Source organism: Furipterus horrens, unplaced genomic scaffold (genome assembly GCF_987537825.1).
Source record: "Furipterus horrens unplaced genomic scaffold, mFurHor1.1.pri manual_scaffold_8, whole genome shotgun sequence".
Taxonomy (NCBI): Eukaryota; Metazoa; Chordata; class Mammalia; order Chiroptera; family Furipteridae; genus Furipterus; species Furipterus horrens.
In genome coordinates, this window is record NW_028327178.1 from 60,317,410 (window position 1) to 60,328,006 (window position 10,597).

At 39.6% G+C, this 10,597-nt stretch overlaps 1 pseudogene; it reads left to right on the plus strand.

The window, feature by feature from the left end:
• The first annotated feature begins 9,913 nt into the window (after window positions 1-9,913).
• LOC150003014 (small ribosomal subunit protein bS6m pseudogene) lies at window positions 9,914-10,348 on the plus strand (annotated as a pseudogene).
• Window positions 10,349-10,597: the final 249 nt, after the last annotated feature.

Consider the following 10,597-nt stretch of genomic DNA (forward strand, 5'->3'; position numbering starts at 1 on the left):
TCGCTGTGTCATTACGAGTACACAGGCACTGCCCCCGACAGCCGGCCCAAGAAAACAAAACGCATCTGTCAAAATGTGGCAGACAACTATAGAAATCCCGGTGACACAGCTCACCAGGCAGCAGATAGAGAACCTGACAGATGAACAGATAAGAAACCTGTCAGAGGCTCAGTTCTGGGCCATTGTTATCAGGTGGCTTACAGAATTCACAAAAGAGCAGGAAAAAGATAAGAAAGAAGCGAAAAACTTTCATAACGAAAGGAACAAAACCGCATACGAAATAGATGGTGAGAAAAAAAAATCCAGAGTTCATTTCAACAAACTGGAATATGGAGAAGGAACAAGCAGTCAACCAATGCAGCGAGAGGAAATGGGAAGCAACAATGAGAGGATCAGAAACCTCTGGGACAGCTATAAAAGGCCCAACATAAGAATCATTGGTTTGCCAGAGAATGAGGAAGATGAACTAGAACTTAAAAAATTGAGTGAAAATATAATAAAGGAGAACTTCCCAGACTTGGGGAAGGGAATAGACTTGCAGGTCCAGGAATCAAGGAGAGTTCCCAAGAGACTGGACCCAGGGAGAACCACTCCAAGACACATTATAATCAAAATGTCAAAAATTAAAGATAAAGAGAGAATCTTAAAAGCAGCAAGAGAGAAGAAAAGAATTATGTACAAAGGGGTCCCAATTAGACTATCAGCAGACTTCTCAAGGGAAACCCTACAGGCAAGAAGGGACTGGCAAGAAATATTCAAAGTAATGAAAATCCAAAACCTACAACCACGAATACTCTATCCAGCGAAATTGTCATTCAGAATAGAATGACAGAGAAAGTGTTTCCAGGACAAAATAAAACTGAAAGAGTTCATTAGATCCAAACCACTGTTATATGAGATGTTAAAGGGACTGGTTTAAAAAACAGAAGCTAAGGAGATGAAACAAAGGCAAACTAAATAGGCAACGAGAGTGGAAAAGGAACCGTGGGTACGGGAAGCATATTGGGGGGAGGTCAACAGGGAGGGGGAATGGGGAAAGGGAGGGAGATGATATAGGAATTGGGGATCAAGGTAGGAGGGAATGGAATAGACGGAGAGAGGTTGGGAGGAACTGTATGCACAACTAATGGACATAATCTAAAAGGGGGGGACAACTGGAGGGAGGGGGGCCACCGGGTGGAGGGGAGCAGAGGGAAGGGAAATTGGGACAAATGTAATATTTTAATCAATAAAACACATTAAATCTGAAAAAAAAAAAAAAGACACAGCATGTAAAAAAAAAAAAAAAAAAAAGAAAGTAAAGGGATATAAAAAAATCTTCCAAGCAAATGGACCAGAAAAAGAAGCCGGGGTAGCAGTGCTCATATCAGACAAAACGGATTTCAAAGCAAGGGCAATAAAAAGAGACAAAGAACGACATTTCATAATGCTTAAAGGAACAATCCATCAAGAAGATACGACATTGATAAACATATATGCACCCAACATAGGAGCACCCAAATACATAAAGCAAATACTAGAAGACCACAAAAAGGATATCAACAACAACACACTCATAGTAGGGGACTTCAACACTCCATTATCAACAATAGACAGATCATCCAAGCAAAGAAACACCAAGGATATACAGGCATTGAACAACACACTAAACCACATGGACTTAACGGATATATATAGAACTTTCCACCCCAAAGAAGAAAAATATACATTCTTTTCAAATGCACATGGGACATGTTCAAAGATAGACCACATGATAGGACACAAAACAAGCCTCAACAAATTCAAGAAAATTGAAATCATATCAAGCATCTTTTCAGATCACAATGCCTTGAAACTAAAAATCAACCTCAGAGAAAAAAATCAAAGTCACCCAAACTCATGGAGATTGAATAACATGTTATTAAATAATGAATGGATTAACAATGACATCAAAAAAGAAATCAAGAAATTTCTAGAAACTAATGATAATGAGTACACAACTGCCCAAAACCTGTGGGACACAGAAAAAGCAGTCCTGAGAGGGAAGTTCATAGCAATACAGGCCTATCTGAAAAGGATAGAAGAATCTCAAATAAAAAACCTAACCATAAAGCTACAAGAACTAGAACAACAACGACAAACAAAGCCTAAGGCAAGAAGAAGGATCGAAATCATCAAGATCAGGGCAGAACTAAATGACATAGAGACTAAACAAACAATCCAAAAGAGCAACAAAACTAGGAGCTCGTTCTTCAAAAAAATAAACAAAATCGACAAGCCTCTAGCCAGTCTAATCAAGAAAAAAAGAGAAAAGACCCAAATAAACAAATTCAGAAATGAAAGAGGAGAAATCACGACTAATACCACAGAAATACAAATGATAGTTAGAAATTACTACAGACAACTGTATGGCAAAAAATTTGACAATCTAGAAGAAATGGACAAATTTCTAGAAACATACAACCTTCCAAAACTGAATCAAGAAGAAGTAGAAAGTCTCAACAGACCAATAACAAAAAAGGAAATTGAAACAGTAATCCAAAATCTCCCTGCACACAAAAGCCCTGGACCAGATGGCTTCACAGGCGAATTCTACAAAACATTCAGGGAAGAACTAACTCCTATCCTCCTCAAACTGTTCTGAAAAATCCAAGAAGAGGGGAAAATCCCAAACTCTTTCTATGAAGCCAGTATTACCCTAATCCCAAAACCAGGTCAAGACACAGCAAAGAAAGAAAAGTATAGGCCAATATCACTGATGAACATAGATGCTAAATACTCAATAAAATATTGGCAAACAGGATCCAGCAATACATCAAAAAGATCATACATCACGATCAAGTGGGCTTCATTCCAGGGATGCAAGGATGGTTTAATATTTGCAAATCAATAAATATAATACATCACCTAAACAGAATGAAAGACAAAAATCACATGATCATATCAATAGATGCAGAAAAAGGATTTGAGAAAGTACAACACCCATTTATGATGAAAACACTCAGCAAAATGGGAATAGAGGGAGCATACCTTAACATAATTAAGGCTATGTATGAGAAGCCTAAGGCCAACATCATACTCAATGGACAAAAACTGAAAGCATTCCCCCTGAATTCAGGAACTAGACAAGGATGTCCACTCTCTCCACTCCTATTCAACATAGTGTTGGAAGTCCTAGCCACAGCAATCAGACAAGAAATAGAAATAAAAGGCATCCAAATTGGGAAAGAAGAAGTAAAACTATCAGTATTTGCAGATGACATGATAGTATACCTAGAAAATCCTATAAACTCCACTAAAAGACTACTTGATATAAGAAGTGAATTTGGCAAAATAGCAGAGTACAAAATAAATATACAGAAATCTAAGGCATTTCTGTACACCAACAATAAAATATCAGAGACAGAACAAAAAAGAAAATACCATTTACTATAACAACAAGAAAAATAAAGTACCTAGGAGTAAACTGAACCAAAGAGATAAAAGACCTATACTCTGAAAATTACATAACATTGAAGAAAGAAATTAAGGAAGATACAAATAAATGGAAGCAAATACCATGTTCTTGTATGGGCATAATTAGCATCCTCAAAACGGCCATACTACCCAAAGCAATTTACAGATTCAATGCAATCCCTATTAAAATAACAATGACATATTTCACAGACCCAGAACAAATACTCCATAAATTCATATGGAACCAAAAAAGACCCCGAATTGCAAAAGCAATCTTGAGATGGAAGAACACAGCAAGAGGAATTACAACACCAGATATAAAACAATACTACAAAGCCACTGTAATCAAAACAGTCTGGTACTGGCATAAGAACAGATATATAGATCAGTGGAACGGAATAGAGAGCCCAGATATAAACCCAGGCCTCTATGGTCAAATAATATTTGATAAAGGAGGTAGGAACATAAAATGGAGTGAGAAGAGCCTCTTTAACATATGGTGCAGGGAAAATCCAAAAAAATGAAACTATACCACCAATTTACACCACACACGAGAATAAACTCAAGATGGATCAAAGCCTTAAATGTAAGCCATGACACCATAAAAGTCCTAGAGGAAAACATAGGCAAGAAAATATCAGATATCTCACGTAACAATTTCTTCACGGATTCATCTCCTAAAGCAAGAGAAATAAAGGAAAAAATAAATAAATGGGATTACATCAAACTAAAGAGTTTCTGCTCAGCAAAAGAAAACATCAGCAAGATGAAAAGGAAACCAACCATATGGGAAAACATATTTGCCAATGACATCACAGACAGGGGACTGATTTCCAAAACATATAAAGAGCTGATATGACTCAACATCAAGAAAACAAACAACCTAATTAAAAAATGGGCAAAGGACCTGAACAAACACTTCTCCGAAGAGGACATACAGAAGGTCCATAGACACATGAAAAAATGCTCAACATCATTAGCCATCAGGGAGATCCAAATAAAAACCACAATGAGATACCATTTTACACCAGTCAGAATGGCCATCATCAACAAATCAACAAACAACAAGTGCTGGTGAGGATGTGGAGAAACGGGAACCCTACTGCACTGTTGGTGGGAATGCAGACTGTTGCAGCCACTATGGAAAACAGTATGGAACTACCTCAAAAGATTAAAAATGGAACTGCCTTTTGAACCAGCGACTCCACTACTAGGATTATACCCAAAGAATCTTAAAACACCAATTCAAAAGAACTTATGCACCCCTATGTTCATAGCAGCACTGTTTACAATAGCTAAGTGCTGGAATCAACCTAAGTGCCCATTTGTAGATGAGTGGATCAAAAAACTGTGGTACATTTACACAATGGAATACTATGTAGCAGAAAGAAAGAAGGAACTCCTGACATTTGCAACAACATGGATGGAACTAGAAAGAGTTTTGCTTAGTGAAATAAGCCAGAAAAAGAAAGAAAAATACCATATGATATCACCTAATATAGGAAACTAAAGAACAACACAAACAAAAGAACTAAATAGAACAAAGAGCAGAATAGCAGTCAATAGGGGGTAGGGCGGAGGGAGAGAAGGGGGATAAGTAAGGGAAGGGTTTAGTCAAAGAACCCGTGTAAATGACTCATGGACATGGACAACGGGGAGGGATATGATTGCGGGAGAGGGGGTGTGTTGGTTGGGTCGGGTGGGGGAGAGAAATTGGGATAAAAAGGGATAACTGTAATTGAAAAACCAAAAATAAAAAATAAAATAAAGAAAGAAAGAAAGAAAAAGAAAAAAAAAAAACCAAACAAACAGGCTGCTCACCAGGCTGGCTTTTACCAGCATGAGGCAAGGGAGTGTCAGCCAATTTCTCAGAGTTCCCAGAGATCTTCCTTACTTGAGATTAAGTAAACTGTTGAGATTCATCAATGAGATTAAGTTGCTGTTGTCCTCAGCATCCAAGCCTAAGCTTCACAGGTGGGGCAGAATAATTCCTAAGGGCAGACGTATTGCTTCCCCTCAGGCTGATGCCACTTGGAAGGGACTGCTCTACTTGAGAAAGATGGCTTCTGCAGTATAGAAAATGACTCAGCACGGAGATCCTGGTGGCTGTTTCTTCAGTTCTTTCCCCAGAGCCATCAGCCTCAAACTCTCCTGATGTGTTTCTAGTCAACTGTGCACTCCCTTTGCTGGAACCCAGGGTTAGTGACTGCAAATGGAATTTTGTGCATTGGCCCTTTAAGAGGCTCTCTGCATCTCTAGTCATCTCCCCCTGATGGGCAGGCACTCTGCTGTTTTCACAAGTGAATGTTATCTGGGTTCCTTTCCCAGCTCTGGTGCTATAGGCTAGGGAACTCAGCTTGGGGTTTAGACCGCACATGTCTCGGAGTAAAATCCACGGCTGCTGAAATATCCTTCTGAAAATTCACCTGCCACTAATGGGTGCCTAGCCAGCCTTCTTGTACCTCCTCTACACTTCTTACCAGTCTCATTATGGTGAAATGGTTTATTCTGTCTGTCCTTGATTATAAGGCTTCTCTCCAGCTAGTGTTCAGTTGGTTATTCAGGATGATTTCTCTACAAGTCTGTTGTAATTCCAATTTGGTCCTAGAAAGAGGTTTGTGCAGTTTCCACTTACATCTACACCATCTTGGAACCCCAGTCAACTGTACTGACTTTTTGATCCTTCTGAGGCATTAGAATAAGATTGACCAACCATTCTTGGCTTTCTCTCCAGATCACACTTTTCTGACGGTGAATCTCCTAATTTTAGCATATTTTAAAACATGCATAGGCTGAAAATTTCCTCAGTCTTCAAGTACTGATTCCTTTTTGCTTAACAGTCCTTCTCTCAATTTGTCTATTTTCTCTGACATTTTACTATAAGCAGGAAAACAAACAAGTAAACCTTGCTACATTTTCATTACTTTGCTTGGAAATCTCTACTAAATATCCGACTTTACCACTTGCAAGTTCAGTTTTACACATAGTTATAGGATACAATTCAGCTAAACTTTCTGACATTAGATAAGAAGTATCCATTTTCTCTTAGTCTCTAACAAATTGGTCCTCGATTTCTTCTGAGTCCTCACCAGTAGCATCTTTAATGTTTGTGTTTTGATTAATAGGTTACTGAAGGCAATCTAGACCTTTTCTATTATGCTCCTCAATATTCTTTTAACCCCTATTTATTACCCAATCCCAAAGCCAATTCCACATTTTTTATAGCAGCATCCCAATTCTAGTATTATAATCTGCATTACCTATTGCTGTTGTAACAAATTACAAAAAATTTAGTGACTTAAAGCAACACAAATTTATTATTTTACAATTCTGGTGATCGTAAGTCCAAAATCGCTTTCACTGGGCTAAAGTCAAGGTGTTATCAGGCCAATTCCTTCTAAAAGCTCTGAGGGGGAAATCTTGAATTTTTCAGTCTCTAGAGCCCACCTGTAATTTTTGGTTTGTGGCAATCTTCTTATTAATTTATTTTATTGATTTTAGAGAGAGAGGAAGAGAGGGACAGAGAGAGAGAAACATCAATGTGAGAAACATCAATTGGTTGTCTCTTGTATGCTCTCTGATGAATGATTGAACCTGCAACCTAGGTATGTGCCCTGATTGGCTATCAGACCTACAATCTTTTTGGTGTAGGGGACAATCCTCCAAACAACTGAGCCGCCTGACCAGGACTTCTTCCATCTTTAAAGTTTATCACTCCAGTCTCTGCTTCTGTAATCATATTGCCTTCTCTGACTCTTACCATTCCGTGTCTGTCTTAAAGAACCATGTGGTTAAATCAGATTCTGTGATTACATCAGTCCTACCCATGTAGTTCAGGAAAACCTCCCCATCTCAAGATCTTTAACTTTATTACATCTACAAATTTCCAGTTTCCACATCAATTAATATTCATGAGTTTTGAGGATTAGGAAATGAACATAATTAGGAGGCCATTATTTTGCCTACCACACTTATCAACCATTATTCTCCTCCATCTACTTTTCTGATCAAATCCAAATTTTGCCTATGTATTGGGCAGCCATGTGTTTAAGAAAGGCTAGTCTTCTTTCCAACCCCAGGGGGTGAATCATGATCAGTCTAGCCTGTATCAATCTTTATAATAATTCCATTATGTGGCAAAGACTGCTGATTGTTTCTTAATATCCCTTCTGTCTTCTTCTTTTAGTAACAGAATTGCCCAGAATAAAGTCTACATTTCCAAGTGTCCTTTGCACCTAGTAGTGGATATGTGATTAAACTGAACCAATGGTAAATGAACAAAAATTACACCCAAACTTCCAAGTCATTACTTTAAGGGCAAGTGAAGTGTCTCCAGTACCTTCTCACTTCCCAGCTGGCTGACATGAAGACATGATGGGAGGATTGACATAGCTATCTTTTTCACAAGATAAAGACTCAAAGTTAAAAATGGAAGACATAACATAGAAAGTCCTTGTTCATTGTGGACACAGTCATCAGTCTAGACTACCTACTTGGATGTATCCTTGAGAGAGAAATAAATATTTCTCTTGTTTAAGCCACTGCTACTTGTAGATGTTTGTTACAGCCACCAAACCTGAGTCCTATATTGATTAGGCATGACCATGTGCCACAATTAAGGTCAATTGAATATAGGAGGTGGTCCTCTGGGGTGCTTATGGGAAATGCTTTCTCTTTGTAAAGATGCACAAGGAAGGGACTCTGCCTCCATCTGGCTTTCAGACATTTCTTTATAAGGATATGAATCCTGGGTCTGATTCAACCATCTTCTGGCCTTGAAGAGCCAATCCTAAGGATGAAAACTAACCTGCCAAGTTTGGCAGAGGTAGGCAGCCCAGGGGTATTGAATGATGTCCCTGAGTCACTGTATAAACCAACCTAAGAATGCCTATTTCCAGAATCTCAGTGGATTGAGCGTCGGCCTGCGAGCTAAGTGTCGCTGGTTTGATCTTCCAGTCAGGGCACATCAGAGAAGGAAAACTCTGACTCCAAAAAACCTCTGCTGCCTTGCGGCATACCTCTTCAGGGGAAAGGCTAAGGGAGTAAACCCCGACAGAAAATCCGGAGCCGGAGTCCCTAAGGCGGTTTGACGTTGTAGTCAACACCGGCAACTCCTGCGGCACACCTGAAGCCAAGCTGTATTGACTCCGTCTTTCCCTTGGACCCTTCAGCTGTGAAGAGAGGGGGGGGTCTGCTGCATGGGCAACAGCAGACCCTCCATATCACCCTGCCCAGGCTCTGTATCTTCAGCTTCACTGGAGAGGACACTCCAGCGTCATCGCAAGATGTCGATTCAACACGGGAGGAGACAGATACCGTGTCACTCCCGAGTCGGACTGCACAACCATTCTCGGCGGTGCAGATAGACTTTTAAGAAGCTACACCATCGTCTCTCGAGACGGACGGCTGCCGACAGACAACTCTTTGATATTTAAGCCACCTGCAACTAGGTTTTCTCTTCCTTGCAGCCAAATAAATTCTAATTATTTGGGGAACTCCTTCAATGGCTCATGAGGCCTAAACAAAACCACTTTGGGCTCCATGCTGAAGAAATATTCAGGATATTAGGTCTTCCTGCCTTGGTGCAAAGTGTCATGGCTCTTCTAGGATCTCCAGTCCTCATATCTCTCTCCAGGCAGGCCAGCTGAAAGCTGTGAAAGCTCCACTTCTTACAATGTAAGTTTATCCTACTAGAGAGTTCTTGAGGGCAAATGAATGACCACAATATCTATGTAATCCCAGAACCTATGACAGGGTCTAACACCAACTAGATACTCAGTAAATATTTGCAGGTGAATCTTAAACATGACCAAGCAGGTCATGGCAATTCCCTCAAGGTATAGTAATTGGTTCAATGTTGGCTAAAGCCAAGCTAATTGGACCAACCAAGATGAATCCCAGGACTTCTGCTTAGGCAGCTGGAAATAAAATTCACTTTTCCACTTAACTCCTGAACTGTGGAGGGTGTTAGTCCAGACTTTTGCCACTACTTTGCCACATGAGAGGAAATACCATCTGAAAGTAGTCTCATAAAGAAAACAGAAAGGAAAAAAACAGTTTTGATGACAAAATTTAAGCCCCTTGAACAAGCTATATCTAAAGCCACTCTCAGATTTTTTTTTTAAGTTAAATGAAGCAATACCTCTTCCTCATTTTTCTTTTAAGAAGGTTTGAGATTCCCAACTGCTCTGATGAAAAATGTTAGGTTATTTAGTAAATGGGTCAGTCCCATACATGTGTATGAAATAATTTCTGCTAGATGGGTTAGTAAAATGCTTATGGCTAGTCCTAGTTTTTATCTGGCTGAATATAGGGCAATAAATGTAACTTTTGCTATAGAAGTTAAAAGACAATCAGATGGGGCTTTTTCTGCCTGGAAGCCTTCATACCCAGCACTTTATCAGGTCCCGGTGGTCCCTGCCTCTCCACCATCATGGGAGCCAGCTCAGCCCAGAGTCTGTGCACCCTGCATTTGAGCATGCCCTGCTAGGAACTGGCTTTGGTCCTAAAAGCCATGCAGTGGCCAGAAACTACTGCTTCTTTGAAACATAAAATAGAAGCCCTGATAGACAAAGGGGCAATAGTGAGGAATTTGAAAAACCTGGGTGAATAAGCACTTCCTTATAAGACCTGTGCCCACAGTTTGCAGCACAACAGAGAAAGGTATTTCTTGGTAGACTTATGTACAACAACAGTTGTTGAAAGCATAATGGAGCACTTGTCTCAAGATACTGATGTAATTAGACCAAATATTGTAAAATACCCTCTGACCCAAGAAGTAGAGGAGTGTGAAGAGATTGTCCAGGTCCCACTTGGAGGAAAGGTATATTCCACAAAGAAGAGGAAATCAGAAGATTTACCAGATTTTAGTCTTATATTTAATCCTCTCACTTTTGAGCACCATGATTATTAAATTTACAAACTTGACCTTATTTTTAAAATATTTTATTTTTTTCTATTACATTTGTCCCATTTTCCCACATTGGTCCCCCCTACACCGCCCCCCCACATTCAATACCCATTTTGTTGTCCATGTCCATGGGTCATTCATACTAGTTCCTGGACTAGACCCTTTGTCTTCTATCCCCCCTTTTCCCCTGACCACTTCCCCCTGGTCACTTTCAGTCTGCTCCTTGTTTACATGCCTCTGGTTCTGTTTTGC